Here is a 20,410-nt window from a genome sequence, read left to right as displayed (position 1 = left end):
CTTTCCTAAAATATACTCAAGCAAAACATTAGTCCAACAATATGTATGTTGACATGATACCAAAACCATAAAGGGAGTGGATGTGCTTTCACTCTTGTTCCTTGACTTGACAACAGATCAAGGCTCCTGCCCTAGATCTTCCCCCTCAAGAACCGTTACGCTAGATCATTGCACATCCTGAAACACTCCCAAAGGCATTCATATGTAGTCATATTATTCAGTTTATCGGGTGGTGCACTTATCCTTCTTGAACCGGAGCTTCCCCTTGAGGTTATCGAACTCCCAAATGTGCTCTTGCATGTGCACGTTACCCAAAATGGACGGCCCCACCTCCCGACCCCAAAAGCCGAGGCACGCAAATCTGGGCACCACCTCCGGCATGAGCATGCCTGTGGGGCTTGGCTCCAGCCTCGCGCCGCCCTGTAACACCAGCACCAACTTTGGCACAATTACTTCGGGCGCCAGGTTCACGCCGTCCCACTTGTAGCAGTGTTCAAACCCGGTCACCTCGTCCACCTTCTCCAGCATTGGGTCTAGGTGCCTCGCGAGCACCCGCGTCACTACACCGTACGCTAGCTCCATCACCAACGTCATGGAGGTGCCCATGTCCGTGTTCAGTCCGACGTGAATGCGGTAATCCCACGCCTCTGACGGGATGTTGTCTAGGCACTGCCCGTTCTTGAACACGCTCGTGACTTGCGCGTCCAAGGTAGGCGCATTCATCAAGTACACGATGTTCGTCTCACTGGCCCCTTCGCCAGCCTCCATGGTCATGTTCGGCCCGAAGATCAGGTAGCTGGAGGACTCACACCCGTTGTGCGTCGCCAGCACGCACAAGGAGAAGAGGCCATGGAAGCTCTTCCTAGCGATGGTGCGGAATGACATGGCCTAGTTGCCCAGCGTCAGCATGCCGTCGTGCGTCACCACGCTCCCGCTAGCCTCGTACGTAGAGCACCCCAACACCAGCCCCGACAACCGCGCCTGCCGCCCGCCCGAGACCGCCACGTCGTCGTCTCATGCCCGCAGATGTCGCGGGTCACCGTGCTGTCCAACACCATCTGGTCGTAGCTTCATGACTCGTTGTGGTCAGGCGTCTTGCACGCCACATGCGGAAAATGGCCGCAGTGAGAAAATTTTGTTACGATGGGAAAATTTTGTTTTTGCCATTCTAGATTTTGCCAATTTTCCTTATGCCACTCTAGATTTTGACATTTCAGTATTGCCACTCTTAGCTTTTGAAAATATCACAATTGCCATTATGTGGCAATAGCAAATTAATTTTATTTCACTTTTGCCACTCTAGCTTTTGACAATGTATCACAATTGCCACTCTAATTTATTTTGGTTTTGCCACGGAATGGCAATTGTGATAATTGTCAAAAGCTAAGAGTGGCAGAACTGAAATGTCAAAATCTAGAGTGCATAAGGAAAATTGGCAAAATCTAGAGTGGCAAAAACAAAATTTTCTCTATTACGATCGTCACCGAACTTTAAGCGTGCGGACCCTACGGGTTCGAGAACTATGTAGACATGACCGAGACACGTCTCCGGTCAATAACCAATAGCGGAACCTGGATGCTCATATTGGCTCCTACATATTCTACGAAAATCTTTATCGGTCAGACCGCATAACAACATACGTTGTTCCCTTTGTCATCGGTATGTTACTTGCCCGAGATTCGATCGTCGGTATCTCAATACCTAGTTCAATCTCGTTACCGGCAAGTCTCTTTACTCGTTCCGTAACACATCATCCCGCAACTAACTCATTAATTGCAATGCTTGCAAGGCTTATAGTGATGTGCATTACCAAGTGGGCCTAGAGATACCTCTCCGACAATCGGAGTGACAAATCCTAACCTCGAAATACGCCAACCCAACAAGTACCATCGGAGACACCTGTTATAACGCCCTCGATGCGGCTATATCTCCCACGTGTCGAAGCACGACTTAGAGGCATAACCGCATTGAAAGCAATGTCGCAAGTGAGGTAATCTTCACACAACCCATGTAATACATAAGGGAAAAAGATACATAGTTGGCTTACAATCGCCACTTCACACAATTACAGGAATAAAGCATTACATCATTCAAATACAATCAGGGTCCGACTACGGAGCCAAAATAAAAGAAGACTACCCCAGATGCGACAAGGTCCCCGATCGACCCCAACTGGGCTCCACTACTGATCAACTAGAACGAAACAACACAAAGGACAAGATCTTCAAAGAGCTCCTCCTTGAGCTTGGTTGCGTCATCTGCACGGACTCATCGGGACCTGCAAGCTGGTTTTGGAAGAATCTGTGAGTCACGGGGACTTAGCAATCTCACACCCTCGCAATCAAGACTATTTAAGCTTATGGGTAAGGTAAAGGTATGAGGTGGAGCTGCAGCAAGCGACTAGCATATATGGTGGCTAACAAACGCAAATGAGAGCGAGAAGAGAAGGAAAAGCACGGTCGAGAAACTATGATCAAGAAGTGATCCTAGAACGACCTACGTCAAGCATAACTCCAACACCGTGTTCACTTCCCGGACTCCGCCGGAAAGAGACCATCACAGTTACACACACGGTTGATGTATTTTAATTAAGGTCAACTTCAGGTTTTCTACAACCGGACATTAACAAATTCCTATCTGCCCATAACCGCGGGCACGGCTTTCAAAGTTCAAATCCCTGCAGGGGTGTCCCAACTTAGCCCATGACAAGCTCTCACGGTCAACGGAGGATATTCCTTCTAGCAGGAAGACCCGATCAGAATCGGAATCCCGGTTACAAGACTTTTCGACAATGTAAAACTAAACCAGCAACACCACCCGAATGTGCCGACAAATCCCGATAGGAGCCACACATATCTCTTTCTCAGGGCACACTCAGATTGTCCTAGGTACGGGTAGGCCAGCCCAGAGTTTCCCCTGGTGGCCACCGGCAGCTGACAGGTTGGACCAACACTCAGAGAAGCACTGGCCCGGGGGGGGGGGGTTAAAATAAAGATGACCCTTGAGTCTGCAGAACCCAAGGGAAAGAAAAGGCTAGGTCGCGAATGGTAAAGCCAATGTTGGGCATTGCTGGAGGAGTTTTACTCAAGGCGAACTGTCAAGGGGTTCCCATTATTACCCAACCGCGTAAGGAACGCAAAATCCGGGAACATAACACCGATATGACGGAAACTAGGGCGGCAAGAGTGGAACAAAACACCAGGCATAAGGCCGAGACTTCCACCCTTTACCAAGTATATAGATGCATTAATTATATAAGATATATTGTGATATCCCAACAAGTAAACATGTTCCAACAAGGAACAACATCTCCATGTTCCAACAAGGAACAAACTTCAATCTTCACCTGCAACTAACAACGCTATAAGAGGGGCTGAGCAAAGCGGTAACATAGCCAAACAACGGTTTGCTAGGATGAGGTGGGTTAGGGCTTGGTTCAACAATATGGGAGGCATGATAAGCAAGTGGTAGGTATCGCAGCATAGGCATAGCAAAAGAGCGAGCAACTAGCAAACAAAGATAGAAGTGATTTCGAGGGTATGGTCATCTTGCCTGAAATCCCGCAAGGAAGAAGAACGAGTCCATGAAGGAGACAAACGAACGTAGATGAACGGGTCCACACAAACGCGACGTTATCGAATCCAACCCGAAGAAGCAAACACCGGAAAGAAGCACACAACATAGTAAACAACCACCACATAGACATGGCATGATGCACAACCAAGTATGATGCATGTCCGGTTTAAAGAGGGCATGGCATGGCAAAGTGCACAAGCAATCCTACAAATTAAGTGGAGCTCAATATGCAACGGAGTTGCATATTGAAGAAAACACCACATGACTTATTTAGTTCTCTCTCGTTTATGTACCCAACAAGATTAAATGTTGTTAGCATGGCAAGAGATGAAGCATAAAGAAACTATCTATCTAGGCAAGTTTAAATGAGGCCGGAAATAACAAACAACAATTCCGGAAACTCCTCATGTGCATATTTTTAGGTTTGGTACTGTTCTGTCCTAAACACAATTTTAGAGGTATTAAACATGCAAAACAAGTACACCATGTTAAACTACGCATTTTTCTACCCCATTTACATATAAAGTTTATTAAAAACCGAGCTACGGTTATTTAGTTATGAATTTAATCATTTTAACATGGCAATAGGCAAATATAAGCAAACATCATTTTAATCATTTCAAACATGCAAGAAAGTTGGATATTATTATCCTACACAAAATTCTAAGCAACTTTCATATATTAAGTTTTTACATATGATGCATGGTTTGAGAGTTATAATATGCATGAAGTATAGAGTTCAATCTGTAAATATGCAGTGCACTGGTAATTAGGAAATTCGCAGGTCAGGGAAAAAAATGCTATCGGGCCGAAACTGCAGGCTGGCCCAACAGTAGAAATAAGACAAAAGGAGGGGCGCTGTGGGTGGCCTCACCCATGGGCTTCAGCCCGTTTGAGGGGGAGGGGGTAGGCCGGCTCGCTCGGGCGGAGTTGGGCCAGGGTACTGAAGATGCGGGGCAGAATGAGGCCGAGGAGAGGTGGGCCGCTGGGCCTGGAATCGCGACGAGGCCGAGTCCAGGCGCCGTGGATCTGGCGGTTGACTCGATCGAGTCAACGTGGTCGAGCGGTCGCTGGCGCTGGTCGTCGTTCTGAAAGAGAAAAGGCAGCGACGGGTACAGGGCGCCGCGGGAACAGGCAAGGGCGGTGCAGGGCCGGGACGGCGCGGGATCCAGCCGTAGAGACGAGCTGGCGTCAAGGTGCGGCGGCGCTCGCGGGGTCTAGCGAGGACACGTCTTGAGGCGGGGTCGTGGGGCTCCGGCAGCAGGGAGGTCGCTGGCGGTGGGACTCCTCCTGTTGACGACCCAAGACAGAGGGAGTGATATGAGAGCGAGCGAGAGAGAATAAAACGCGGGGAAGGAGGACGAGAAGGGCGACAGAGCTCCGGCCTAGTAGCAGCGGTGGTCGACGGGCGCGCTGAAGCGATGGATCGAGCCTTGCTCGGGCGGACAGGGTCTCAGGCGAGTCGAGGTGGGGTTGAGGGCGACGAGGAGAAGCACGAGGTGCTCATGCGGCCGGAGTGGCACCGGGGCTGGTCCTGGTGGTGCTCGACGATGCAAGGGCCCCGGTGGTGCTGCTTCTTGCCGTGGCGCGTGAGGAAGCAGAGGAGCTTGTGCGTGAGGCTGCAGGTGCAGGGTCCTGGTGAAGCGGTCGCTGGTGACGGGAGGAGGCGCTGACTTGCTGGAAGAGCAAGGTAAGGAGTAGGAGGCGCCAGGGAAGGAGAGGAGGCCGAGGGGATCGGTCCAGTGGCTGGTGGCAACGACGATTTGGTGCGGATCTGGATTGGGAGGAGTTGGTGAATCGAGAGGGGAGCGAGGGGTGCAGTGGTTGGTTTGGAGCGGATCCCGATGGGAGAAGTGGGTGGCAGCGCAGCGACGGGACAGGAGGAGGATTTCTAGGGTTTTCCAAATTAGGTATGGGATGACTATATATATAGCAGGGGAATTTTGGATAGGGGCTAAACCGTCCCTCCGATCGTAATCAGACGGTCAGGAAAAATAGGCTAGGGCGTCCAAATAAGAAAACGGAGACATTTTATAGATGTTTGGGGATGATCCGGACACAACGGTAACGACTGTCCGGGTCGGGTTCGGGACAACTTTTCGGACACGCGCGCGAGGAGGGTCGCAGGCTGACGAGAGAGGTTAGGTAGGGCCTAGCGGTGAGAGGTAGTGCAGAAGGCAAAGGGCTGATAAGAGAGAAGAGGAGAGGCCCGGCGACTGTTTCCGGAGACCGAAAACGTCCGACGTTAGACCGGCTATACTTCCGCTGTAGTTAATCGTTGGGGCGTCAAACGAACTCCGATTGCGATGAAACTTGGCAGGCGGTCTACCTACACTATAACAAGACCGCACGCCAACTCTCATCCCATTCCGAGAATATTTTCCGGCCACTTATAAAATACTATTTTGGACATGTCGCGGGCGCGTGCAAGTGTGTCTGGGCTCAGAACGGACAACATACGGACTGGGGGAACCCGAACGAATACAAGTTTTGAAAACATGATGATGCAATGCACATGATGACATGACAAAGATGCAACACGTAAGTGAATTACATGGCAAGGACAACGAATAACTGGAGGACACCTGGCACATCGGTCTCGGGGCGTCACAACACTCCACCACTACGAGAGGATCTCGTCCCGAGATCTAGAATGGCACCGGAGGGAAAACGGAGGAGGAAGAGGAAGAGAGGAGGTAAAACTAAGTTGCTCCTTTGACAAACGAGTGAGACCAAAGAACCTTGAAAAAGGTTAAACCATTTCGAGAAAAGAATACAACGGAGATAAATGAAGTTGAAAACACTCTATTAGCAAAGAGGAACAAGGAAGAACAACTTTGGGCAGCACTCCGGTTGAGAAGAAAAGGAATAGAATATGAACTTGGTAAGATGAGGAGATACTTGACGAAATCACAACATATTGCCTTCAGAACAAAAGAATAGACGATAAATAATTGAAATAGGAGAACGGAGAAGAAAATGCCAACTTCTGCCACAAAAGAGCTTGAAAAGGCATCCTTAGGGGAAGGGTCGAACGAAATTGTTGGAAAACCAACAACGAAAAGAATAAGCTTGAAATGGTCTTATGCAATACATCTCAAATTATGAGGTGACAACCTGCCACTCACGGGAAAAATAATTGGATTGATATGAACAAGGAGACGAGAAAATATTTCACCGGGAGGGTAAAAGAAGAACTTGGGTCACTTATGAGCACCATAGATAGCAACAATCCTTAGGGAAGGCTTTAGGTGAAACATGACACAAGATAGCTCCAACTAGTTGGTTGGTGGATTTAAAATACCTCATTCTTAATAACATGTGAATCATGAAACATGAACTCAAATTATCAAGAATGACATAATACCACCTCCAATGATAAGGTAGAAAGAATTGTACTCCGGATTGCAAGATGAAGAATGCTTGAGCTCCTCTGAAAAGAATGTCGATGAACCCTTTGAGAAGGAATTAAATCTTTGATGAACCATCATGTTGAGCCTCCATGAAGACCTCCGAAAAACAAAAGGAAGATCAAACGGAAGGAAAGAGAAGTTGAAAACACAAGGTGAAACCTTGCGATGATTTAGATGAATCTTCGTGGTGGCATACTTGAAAGAGCTTGGAACTCCGGGAAAAGAAAGGAATAAAGCATCTCAAGCCGAGAATGTGATATGATGAACCACTCCGAAAAGAAGAAATTAGAATGCTTGGATGAAACAAGAATAAGAATTATGTTATGCGTATCCTTCACCAATTTAGATTGATGACAAGCAATGGATTTGGCATACTACTTATTCTCGTAGAAAGGATTAAGATAGATATGGAGCAAACTTGAGAAGGTATTGAACGAACCACCGGAAGGGTCGAAACAACGAATAAATTGAGATGGTGACCAAGGAAGAGAACTCTTGAACGGACCACCGTAAGAATTGAAAATGATCGAAGTAGGGGTGAATCACCGGTAAGAATTAGCAAATGAACGAAGGTGCTTGAGACAAACTAGATACATGAGAATGAAGGGATCACGAACTGAATAGAGAATATTTGAATGATGCACCGGTAAAATTGGAGAATGTCAACTGAAAGCTGAGAATGAATACACCTGAATTGATGGACTCCAGATAATCAAACTGAGAAGATTCTTGAATTGCCCCGGATAGGTGAAAAGAATTCTCACAATCAAACAATTATGAGAGGATGGCCTCGAACTAGAACCACGAATCTCTGAGAGAACGGATAAGATTTTGAGGAAAACTCTTCTTCAGTCTTCAAAATCTGAGAATAACCACGAGAAACACCACCATGAATCGTTGAGACACTCCGGAATGATTAAAAGAGGAGAGGTTGAGCCAAAGATGAAAATAATTTGAAAGATCTTGGAGAAAAACATATGACAGATGATGAATCATTCTTACGTCAAACTTTAAAAGAATTTGAGGACAGCTCCGGACAAATAAGAAGAGTCAGGTAAGATCCTGGGAAAAGACCTGTGGGTTAGGGCCCACTGAAAAGATACACCGTAGAACGATTTTGAAAAGGGATTGCACCGGTTGATATAAAAGGCTTGAATGAGATAACATCCTTGAAAGATCTCGAACGAAAGTAGAGTGGAAACATGAATCTTCGAGATATCTGAGCACTCCGGAACAAATGATTAGCTAGAAATGGATGATTGAGAGGTGCACCGGCAAGAAAAACATTTGAAACGAGTTAAAGGATATGATCAACACCAAAAGCTTGAATTGAATCCACCGAAAAAGAAAAGGAATGAGGAATGACGAACTAGAAGCTCCGTTAGAATCTTCATGAGAAACAGCGGGTAAGAACATTGACGGAAAAGAATGGAAACACTTCACATCAATAAGATGGTACTTGATAAAAAAATTTTATCCCCAAAAAAAGGGGGGGGGGGGGGGGGAAAAACAAAGGCAACTTGGAGATGGATGAAACAAACACTATTGAGAAGAACTGATCATTGATCTTGCGGAAGTTGAAATGATCGGATCCACTTGAAGAGAAGCACACCGGTTAAAAAAGGATTGACATAACAATCTCGATTATCAAGGAAGGATTTAGTATCCACATCGGAGTATGTGAACACCACTTAGACAAGGGATGGAATCAACATTTGACTTCGAAGCAACTCGAATACCACAACTAAAAACAAAACAAGGATTGGCTTGCAGAATAAGCCGGAACAAACATATGATAGAGATTTCGTTTGAAGTTTTCATGGTGGGGCCTACACAGGCTCGATCGTACAACACCATCATGTACAAGGCAATGCACATGACATACGAAGCGTCCCCAAGTCGGCATAGCCAAGGACTCTTTAAGACACAACGAGACCACTGTAAAACCAACCGTGAATAGGCGGACCACTAGACGTCGAACCCCAATTTCATATCATACATCTGTCGGAAAGATATCCTAAGAGCTACTTGAATTCCCACTTATAAACTCCCGAAATTTTCCGGTTATGCAATCAGGTGTTGGGGATACAGGGGAAGCATAATATCTCACCCAAACTAGCAAATCCTACATCCAGCTGTATCCGTCCTTCAACACATAACCAAGAAACCTTCGGAAATCTTCTACCTCAACCTTCGAAAAGCATCCGTTATACGAGTTATGGAAATACTCCCGAACTCCCGCCCCAATACTAGGTGGCGTCGAGGTTATCTCACCAACAACTGCATAAAAGAGATTTTCGATGTCGGCGAAATGAAACTCAGGTATTCCAGAACTGCAATGATAAAATTGCGACGACAACACCTCGGAGCTCAACTCCCGGGACACTTCCACAACCCCTAAATGTTAGGAGGCACCAAGAACAATGTTCTCGTCACAAAACCATCGAAACGATTCCAAGATACCTGCGTGATCCTAAATTTTTTTAGTGAAATTTGAGAAGAGAAGAGTCAAAACTCTATGTCAGGATGCCTTACCAGAGCGATGAGGAGACTGGGGAGTAAAAAGAATTCCTAAACTCTCCGATATATAATTCCTAAATGACTCAAAACATTTTTCTAGACTCAACAACGGCTGCTAAAAACGATCAAGCAATGGGGGCTCCTAAGGTCGGGGAAGGCTCTGATTACCAACTTATAACGCCCTCGATGCGGCTATATCTCCCACGTGTCGAAGCACGACTTAGAGGCATAACCGCATTGAAAGCAATGTCGCAAGTGAGGTAATCTTCACACAACCCATGTAATACATAAGGGAAAAAGATACATAGTTGGCTTACAATCGCCACTTCACACAAGTACAGGAATAAAGCATTACATCATCCAAATACAATCAGGGCCCGACTACGGAGCCAAAATAAAAGAAGACTACCCCAGATGCAACAAGGTCCCTGATCGACCCCAACTGGGCTCCACTACTGATCAACTAGAACGAAACAACACAAAGGACAAGATCTTCAAAGAGCTCCTCCTTGAGCTTGGTTGCGTCATCTGCACGGACTCATCGGGACCTGCAAGATGGTTTTGGAAGAATCTGTGAGTCACGGGGACTCAGCAATCTCACACCCTCGCAATCAAGACTACTTACGCTTATGGGTAAGGTAAAAGTATGAGGTGGAGCTGCAGCAAGCGACTAGCATATATGGTGGCTAACAAACGCAAATGAGAGCGAGAAGAGAAGGCAAAGCACGGTCGAGAAACTATGATCAAGAAGTGATCCTAGAACGACCTACGTCAAGCATAACTCCAACACCGTGTTCACTTCCCGGACTCCGCCGGAAAGAGACCATCACGGTTACACACACGGTTGATGTATTTTAATTAAGGTCAACTTCAGGTTTTCTACAACCGGACATTAACAAATTCCCATCTGCCCATAACCACGGGCACGGCTTTCAAAAGTTCAAATCCCTGCAGGGGTGTCCCAACTTAGCCCATGACAAGCTCTCACGGTCAATGAAGGATATTCCTTCTAGCGGGAAGACCCGATCAGACTCGGAATCCCGGTTACAAGACTTTTCGACAAGGTAAAACTAAACCAGCAACACCGCCCGAATGTGCCGACAAATCCCGATAGGAGCTGCACATATCTCTTTCTCAGGGCACACTCAGATTGTCCTAGGTATGGGTAGGCCAGCCCAGAGTTGCCCCTGGTGGCCACCGGCAGCTGACAGGTTGGACCAACACTCAGAGGAGCACTGGCCCGGGGGGGTTAAAATAAAGATGACCCTTGAGTCTGCAGAACCCAAGGGAAAGAAAAGGCTAGGTTGCGAATGGTAAAACCAATGTTGGGCATTGGTGGAGGAGTTTTACTCAAGGCGAACTGTCAAGGGGTTCCCATTATTACCCAACCGCGTAAGGAATGCAAAATCCGGGAACATAACACCGATATGACGGAAACTAGGGCGGCAAGAGTGGAACAAAACACCAGGCATAAGGCCGAGCCTTCCACCCTTTACCAAGTATATAGATGCATTAATTAAATAAGATATATTGTGATATCCCAACAAGTAAACATGTTCCAACAAGGAACAACATCTCCATGTTCCAACAAGGAACAAACTTCAATCTTCACCTGCAACTAACAACGCTATAAGAGGGGCTGAGCAAAGCGGTAACATAGCCAAACAACGGTTTGCTAGGACAAGGTGGGTTAGGGCTTGGTTCAACAATATGGGAGGCATGATAAGCAAGTGGTAGGTATCGCAACATAGGCATAGCAAAAGAGCGAGCAACTAGCAAGCAAAGATAGAAGTGATTTCGAGGGTATGGTCATCTTGCCTGAAATCCCGCAAGGAAGAAGAACGAGTACATGAAGAAGACAAATGAACGTAGACGAACGGGTCCTCACAAACGCGACGTTATCGAATCCAACCCGAAGAAGCAAACACCGGAAAGAAGCACACAACATAGTAAACAACCACCACATAGACATGGCATGATGCACAGCCAAGTATGATGCATGTCGGGTTTAAAGAGGGCATGGCATGGCAAAGTGCACAAGCAATCCTACAAATTAAGTGGAGCTCAATATGCAATGGAGTTGGATATTGAAGAAAACACCACATGACTTATTTAGTTCTCTCTCGTTTATGTACCCAACAAGATTAAATGTTGTTAGCATGGCAAGAGATGAAGCATAAAGAAACTATCTATCTAGGCAAGTTTAAATGAGGCCGGAAATAACAAACAACAATTCCGGAAACTCCTCATGTGCATATTTTTAGGTTTGGTACTGTTCTGTCCTAAACACAATTTAGAGGTATTAAACATGCAAAACAAGTACACCATGTTAAACTATGCATTTTTCTACCCCATTTACATATAAAGTTTATTAAAAAACGAGCTACGGTTATTTAGTTATGAATTTAATCATTTTAACATGGCAATAGGCAAATATAAGCAAACATCATTTTAATCATTTTGAACATGCAAGAAAGTTGGATATTATTATCCTACACAAAATTCTAAGCAACTTTCATATATTAAGTTTTTACATATGATGCATGGTTTGAGAGTTATAATATGCATGAAGTATAGAGTTCAATCTGTAAATATGCAGTGCACTGGTAATTAGGAAATTCGCAGGTCAGGGAAAAAAATGCTATCAGGCCGAAACTGCAGGCTGGATCAATAGTAGAAATAAGACAAAAGGAGGGGCACTGTGGGTGGCCTCACCCATGGGCTTCAGCCCGTTTGAAGGGGAGGGGGTAGGCCGGCTCGCTCGGGCGGAGTTGGGCCAGGGCACTGAAGATGCGGGGCAGAACGAGGCCGAGGAGAGGCAGCCCACTGGGCCTGGAATCGCGACGAGGCCGGGTCCAGGCACCGTGGATCTGGCAGTTGACTCGATCGAGTCAACGTGGTCGAGCGGTCGCTGGCGCTGGTCGTCGTTCTGAAAGAGAAAAGGCAGCGACGGGTATAGGGCGCCGCGGGAACAGGCAAGGGCGGTGCAGGGTCGGGACGGCGCGGGATCCATCCGTAGAGACAAGCTGGCATCAAGGTGCGGCGGCTCTCGCGGGGTCCGGCGAGGACACGTCTTGAGGCGGGGTCATGGGGCTCCGGCAGCAGGGAGGTCGCTGGCAGCGGGACTCCTCCTGTTGACGACGCAAGACAGAGGGAGTGATATGAGAGCGAGAGAGAGAGAGAAGAAAACGCGGGGAAGGAGGACGAGAAGGGCGACAGAGCTCCGGCCTAGTAGCAACGGTGGTCAACGGGCGCGCTGAAGCGATGTATCGAGCCTTGCTCGGGCGGACAGGGTCTCAGGAGAGTCGAGGCGGGGTTGAGGGCGACGAGGAGAAGCACGAGGTGCTCGGGCGGCCGGAGTGGCACTGGGGCTGGTCCTGGTGGTGCTCGACGATGCAAGGGCCCCGGTGGTGCTGCTTCTTGCCGTGGCGCGTGAGGAAGCAGAGGAGCTTGTGCGCGAGGCTGCAGGTGCAGGGCCTGGTGAAGCGGTCGCCGGCGACGGGAGGAGGTGCTGACTTGCTGGAAGAGCAAGGTAAGGAGTAGGAGGCGCCAGGGAAGGAGAGGAGGCCGAGGGGATCGGTCCAGTGGCTGGTGGCAACGGCGATTTGGTGCGGATCTGGATTGGGAGGAGTTGGTGAATCGAGACGGGAGCGAGGGGTGCAGTGGTTGGTTTGGAGCGGATCCCGATGGGAGAAGTGGGTGGCGGCGCAATGACGGGACAGGAGGAGGATTTCTAGGGTTTTCCAAATTAGGTATGGGATGGACTATATATATAGCAGGGGAATTTTGGATAGGGGCTAAACCGTCCCTCCGATCGTAATCGGACGGTCTGGAAAAATAGGCTAAGGCGTCCAAATAAGAAAACAGAGACATTTTATAGATGTTTGGGGATGATCCGGACACAACGGTAACGACTGTACGGGTCGGGTTCGGGACAACTTTTCGAACACGCGCGCGAGGAGGGTCGCAGGCTGACGAGAGAGGTTAGGTAGGGCCTAGCGGTGAGAGGTAGTGCAGAAGGCAAAGGGCTGAGAAGAGAGAAGAGGAGAGTCCCGACGACTGTTTCCGGAGACCGAAAACGTCCGACGTTAGACCGGCTATACTGCCGCTGTAGTTAATCGTTGGGGCGTCAAACGAACTCCGAGTGCGATGAAACTTGGCAGGCGGTCTACCTACACTATAACAAGACCGCACGCCAACTCTCATCCCATTCTGAGAACATTTTCCGGCCACTTACAAAATACTATTTCGGACATGTCGCGGGCGCGTGCAAGTGTGTCTGGGCTCAGAACGGACAACAGACGGACTGGGGGAACCCGAACGAATACAAGTTTTGAAAACATGATGATGCAATGCACATGATGACATGACAAAGATGCAACAGGCAAGCGAATGACATGGCAAGGACAGCGAATAACTGGAGGACACCTGGCACATCGGTCTCGGGGCGTCACACCTGTAGAGCACCTTTATAATCACCCAGTTACGTTGTGACGTTTGGTAGCACACAAAGTGTTCCTCCGGTAAACGGGAGTTGCATAATCTCATAGTCATAGGAACATGTATAAGTCATGAAGAAAGCAATAGCAACAATCTAAACGATCAAGTGCTATGCTAACGGAATGGGTCAAGTCAATCACATCATTCTCCAATGATGTGATCCCGTTAATCAAATAACAACTCATGTCTATGGCCAGGAAACTTAATCATCTTTGATTCAACGAGCTAGTCAAGTAGAGGCATACTAGTGACATACTGTTTGTCTATGTATTCACACATGTATTATGTTTCCGATTAATACAATTGTAGCATGAATAATAAACATTTATCATGATATAAGGAAATAAATAATAACTTTATTATTGCCTCTAGGGCATATTTCCTTCAGTCTCCCACTTGCACTAGAGTCAATAATCTTGTTCACATCGCCATGTGATTTAACATCAATAGTTCACATCACCATGTGATTAACACCCATAGTTCACATCGTCATGTGACCAACACCCAAAGGGTTTACTAGATTCAATAATCTAGTTCACATCGCTATGTGATTAACGCCCAAAGAGTACTAAGGTGTGATCATGTTTTGCTTGTGAGAGAAGTTTAGTCAACGGGTCTGCCACATTCAGATCCGTAAGTATTTTGCAAATTTCTATGTCAACAACGCTCTGCACGGAGCTACTCTAGCTAATTGCTCCCACTTTCAATATGCATCCAGATTGAGACTTAGAGTCATCTGGATTAGTGTCAAAACTTGCATCGATGTAACCCTTTACGACGAACCTTTTTGTCACCTCCATAATTGAGAAACATATCCTTATACCACTAAGGATAATTTTGACCGCTGTCCAGTGATCTACTCCTAGATCACTATTGTACTCCCTTGCCAAAAACAGTGTAGGGTATACAATAGATCTGGTACACAACATGGCATACTTTATAGAACCTATGGCCAAGGCATAGGGAATGACTTTCATTCTCTCTCTATCTTCTGCCGTGGTCGGGTTTTGAGTCTTACTCAATTTCACACCTTGTAACACAAGCAAGAACTCCTTCTTTGACTGTTCCATTTTGAACTACTTCAAAATCTTGTCAAGGTATGTACTCATTGAAAAACTTATCAAGCGTCTTGATCTATCTCTATAGATCTTGATGCTCAATATGTAAGTAGCTTCACCGAGGTCTTTCTTTGAAAAACTCCTTTCAAACATTCCTTTATGCTTTGCAGAATAATTCTACATTATCTCTGATCAACAATATGTCATTCACATATACTTATCAGAAATGCTGTAGTGCTCCCACTCACTTCCTTGTAAATACAGGCTTCACCACAAGTCTGTATAAAACTATATGCTTTGATCAACTTATCAAAGCGTATATTCCAACTCTGAGATGCTTGCACCAGTCCATAGATGGATCGCTGGAGCTTGCATATTTTGTTAGCACCTTTAGGATTGACAAAACTTTCTTGTTGTATCATATACATTTTGGGGAACGTAGCAGAATTTTAAAATTTTCTACGCATCACCAAGATCAATCTATGGAGTCATCTAGCAACGAGGGAGAGAGGAGTGCATCTACATACCCTTGTAGATCGCGCGCGGAAGCGTTCAAGAGAACGGGGTTGATGGAGTCGTACTCGACGTGATCCAAATCACCGATGACCTAGTGCCGAACGGACGGCACCTCCGCATTCAACACACGTACGGTTGGGAAGACGTCTCCTCCTTCTTGATCCAGCAAGGGGGAAGGAGAGGTTGATGAAGATCCAGCAGCACGACAACGTGGTGGTGGATGCAGCAGGATCCCGGCAGGGCTTCGCCAAGCGTAAGCGGGGAGGAGAGGTGTTACGGAGGCAGAGGGAGGCGCCAAGAGCAAGGGGTGCGGCTGCCCTCCCTCCCCCCTCTTTATATAGGGGCCTTGGGGGGGGGGGCGCCAGCCCTAGGAGATGAATCTCCAAGGGGGGGCGGCGGCCAAGGGGTGGCTTCCCCCCCAAGCCAAGTGGGGGGCGCCCCCACCCCTAGGGTTTCCCAACCCTAGGCGCAGGGGAGGCCCAAGGGGGGCGCACCAGCCCACCAGGGGCTGGTTCCCCTCCCACTTCAGCCCATGGGGCCCTCCGGGATAGGTGGCCCCACCCGGTGGACCCCCGGGACCCTTCCGATGGTCCTGGTACAATACCGGCGACCCCCGAAACCTTCCCGATGGCCGAAACTGGACTTCCTATATATAAATCTTTACCTCCGGACCATTCCGGAACTCCTCATGATGTCCGGGATCTCATCCGGGACTCCGAACAACTTTCGGGTTACTACATACTAATATCTCTACAACCCTAGCGTCACCGAACCTTAAGTGTGTAGACCATACGGGTTTGGGAGACATGCAGACATGACCGAGACGCCTCTTCGGTCAATAACCAACAGCGGGATCTGGATACCCATGTTGGCTCCCACATGCTCCATGATGATCTCATCGGATGAACCACGATGTCGAGGATTCAATCAATCCGTATGCAATTCCCTTTGTCAATCGGTACGTTACTTGCCCTAGACTCGATCGTCGGTATCCCAATACCTCGTTCAATCTCGTTACCGGCAAGTCACTTTACTCGTACCATAATGCATGATCCCGTGATCAACCACTTGGTCACATTGAGCTCATTATGATGATGCATTACCGAGTGGGCCTAGAGATACCTCTCCGTCATGCGGAGTGACAAATCCCAGTCTCGATTCGTGCCAACCCAACATACACTTTCGGAGATACCTGTAGTGTACCTTTATAGTCACCCAGTTACGTTGTGATGTTTGGCACACCCAAAGCACTCCTACGGTATCCGGGAGTTGCACAATCTCATGGTCTAAGGAAATGATACTTGACATTCGGAAAAGTTACAACAAACGAACTACACGATCTTTGAGCTATGCTTAGGATTGGGTCTTGTCCATCACATCATTCTCCTAATGATGTGATCCCATTATCAATGACATCCAATGTCCATAGTCAGGAAACCATGACTATCTTTTGATCAATGAGCTAGTCAACTAGAGGCTCACTAGGGACGTGTTGTGGTCTATGTATTCACACATGTATTACGATTTCTGGATAACACAATTATAGCATGAACAATAGATAATTAACATGAACAAAGAAATATAATAATAACCATTTTATTATTGCCTCTAGGGCATATTTCCAACAGTCTCCCACTTGCACTAGAGTCAATAGTCTAGTTACATTGTGATGAATTGAACACCCATGCAGTTCTGGTATTGATCATGTTTTGCTCTAGGGAGAGGTTTAGTCAATGGATCTGCCACATTTAGGTCCGTATGTACTTTACAAATCTCTATGTCTCCATTTTGAACACTTTCACGAATGGAGTTGAAGCGACGCTTGATATGCCTGGTCTTCCTGTGAAACCTGGGCTCCTTGGCAAGGGCAATAGCTCCAGTGTTGTCACAGAAGAGTGTCATCGGGCCCGACGCATTGGGTATGACTCCTAGGTCGGTAATGAACTCCTTCACCCAGACTGCTTCTTGTGCTGCCTCCGAGGCTGCCATGTACTCCGCTTCACATGTAGATGCCGCCACAACGCTTTGCTTGCAACTGCACCAGCTTACTGCCCCACCATTCAAAATATACACGTATCCGGTTTGTGACTTAGAGTCATCCAGATCCGTGTCGAAGCTAGCATCGACGTAACCCTTTACGACGAGCTCTTCGTCACCTCCATAAACGAGAAACATATCCTTAGTCCTTTTCAGGTACTTCAGGATATTCTTGACCGCTGTCCAGTGTTCCATGCCGGGATTACTTTGGTACCTTCCTACCAAACTTACGGCAAGGTTTACATCAGGTCTGGTTCACAACATAGCATACATGATAGACCATATGGCCGAGGCATAGGGGACGACACTCATCTTTTCTCTATCTTCTGCCGTGGTCGGGCATTGAGCCCTGCTCAATCTCGTACCTTGCAATACAGGCAAGAACCCCTTCTTTGACTGATCCATTTTGAACTTCTTCAATATCTTGTCAAGGTACGTACTATGTGAAAGACCAATGAGGCGTTTCGATCTATCTCTATAGATCTTGATGCCTAATATATAAGCAGCTTCTCCAAGATCCTTCATTGAAAAACACTTGTTCAAGTAGGCCTTTATGCTTTCCAAGAATTCTATATCATTTCCCATCAACAGTATGTCATCCACATACAATATGAGAAATGCTACAGAGATCCCACTCACTTTCTTGTAAATGCAGGCTTCTCCATAAGTCTGCGTAAACCCAAACGCTTTGATCATCTCATCAAAATGAATGTTCCAACTCCGAGATGCTTGCACCAGCCCATAAATCGAGCGTTGGAGCTTGCACACCTTGTCAGCATTCTTAGGATCGACAAAACCTTCCGGCTGCATCATATACAATTCTTCCTCAAGGAAATCATTAAGGAATGATGTTTTGACGTCCATTTGCCATATCTCATAATCATAGAATGCGGCAATTGCTAACATGATTCGGACGGACTTCAGCTTCGCTACGGGTGAGAAAGTCTCATCGTAGTCAACCCCTTGAACTTGTCGATAACCCTTAGCGACAAGCCGAGCTTTATAGATGGTTACATTACCATCCGCGTCCGCCTTCTTCTTAAAGATCCATTTATTTTCTATGGCTCGCCGATCATCGGGCAAGTCAGTCAAAGTCCATACTTCGTTTTCATACATGGATCCTATCTCGGATTTCATGGCTTCCAGCCATTTGTCGGAATCCGGGCCCGCCATCGCTTCTTCATAGTTCGAAGGATCACCGTTGTCTAACAACATGATTTCCAAGACAGAGTTGCCGTACCACTCTGGTGCGGAACGTGTCCTCGTGGACCTACGAAGTTCAGTAGCAACTTGATCTGAAGTTTCATGATCATCATCATTAACTTCCTCTCTAGTCGGTGCAGGCACCTCAGGAACATTTTCTTGAGCTGCGCCACTTACCGGTTCAAGAGGTCATACTTCATCAAGTTCCACTTTCCTCCCACTTATTTCTTTCGAGAGAAACTCTTTCTCTAGAAAGGATCCATTCTTGGCAACAAAGATCTTGCCTTCGGATCTGAGGTAGAAGGTATACCCAATAGTTTCTTTAGGGTATCCTATGAAGACGCATTTTTCCGACTTGGGTTCGAGCTTTTCAGGTTGAAGTTTCTTGACATAAGCATCGGATCCCCAAACTTTTAGAAACGACAGCTTAGGTTTCTTCCCAAACCATAATTCATACGGTGTCGTCTCATGTAACATCCCAAATTTTCAATTTGGAATGTTATACAGTAGATCATCATGCATATCATATTTTCTTGCATTTTGGTCGATCCTAGAAATTTCACGCAACTCAAGGACCCTCGGAGAGAGTTGGAGATTTCGTCATTTTCATATTTGAGTTTTCTCAAATTTTGAAAAAGGATCATTTGATTTATTTATTTCATCTTCAATTATTTTTCCAATATCAAAATATGAGAGAGGGAAATAATATGACTTTTCCCAAATCTAGGAAAAATGAAGATTTAATAAATAAATCAAATTTTGGATTTTCCGGTGTTTATTTGCATTTTATTTGGATTAGGGAAAAAAATGCGTTTTCAAAAATTGCATCTAGGCCCCGAGAAAAGTTCATTTTGTTCGACTCATTTTTAGGAGTCGGGGAAAATTTACTTCGGGAATTTTGGAGTTCGTTTAGATCTTCTTTTCTCTGTTTTTCTGCGCGCGTAACTATTTAAAAAAAATACCGCAGCGCCCCGCCTGGGCCAAGGCCCAGCCGGCCTCCCTCCCGCGCGCCGCCGCGCCGCCGCCGCCTCCGAGTCCGGATCGGACTCCACCGCCGCCGCCCCTTGCTTGCCCCCTCCCCCAAGCCACCCTCCCCCCTTTTAAATACCTAGCCACCCCTCTCTCCTCCCCACACCAGCCCGCCGCCCCGCAGCAAGCAGCAGCAGCAGCAGCCGCCGCCTGCCCGCACCGCCGCCTGCCGCCGCCGCCCCGCGCCAGCGCCGCCGCCCGCCGCCTAGCCCCGCCCCGTCGGAGCCCCTCGCCGAGGTAGCGCCGCGCCGCGCCACCCCTCCCCTCGGTTCGGTTTTTTTTAAAAACCATTCCGGTTTCTTTCCGTTCGTTGTTTCGGTTTTTTCCCGAAACCCTAGGATCGGTTTTCGTTTTTCTTTGGTTTAGTTGTTTAGCGAGCGTTCGCCGGACCGTTCGTCCTAATGAACGTGATCACCGGTTATTCTCGGTTAGCAAACGTCCGCTCATTTAACCATTCGTCGTTTCTTTTTGTCGGATTTATTCCGCGATTTTCCGATCGCGATTTCAGATCCGATCTTCGTTCTAGTTTATCTTCTCGCTCGTTTATCGGAATCGGGG

General features: G+C 47.1%; 1 pseudogene; it reads right to left on the bottom strand.

Moving 5' to 3' along the window:
- Positions 1 to 222: 222 nt before the first annotated feature.
- Positions 223 to 1,257, bottom strand: LOC125533243 (annotated as a pseudogene).
- Between the last annotated feature and the right edge of the window lie 19,153 nt (positions 1,258 to 20,410).

The sequence above is a fragment of the Triticum urartu genome, chromosome 1 (assembly GCF_003073215.2).
Source record: "Triticum urartu cultivar G1812 chromosome 1, Tu2.1, whole genome shotgun sequence".
In the NCBI taxonomy this organism is placed as follows: Eukaryota; Viridiplantae; Streptophyta; class Magnoliopsida; order Poales; family Poaceae; genus Triticum; species Triticum urartu.
The sequence above is the reverse complement of the archived record's forward strand: the minus strand, read 5'-3'. Positions and strand labels throughout refer to the sequence as shown.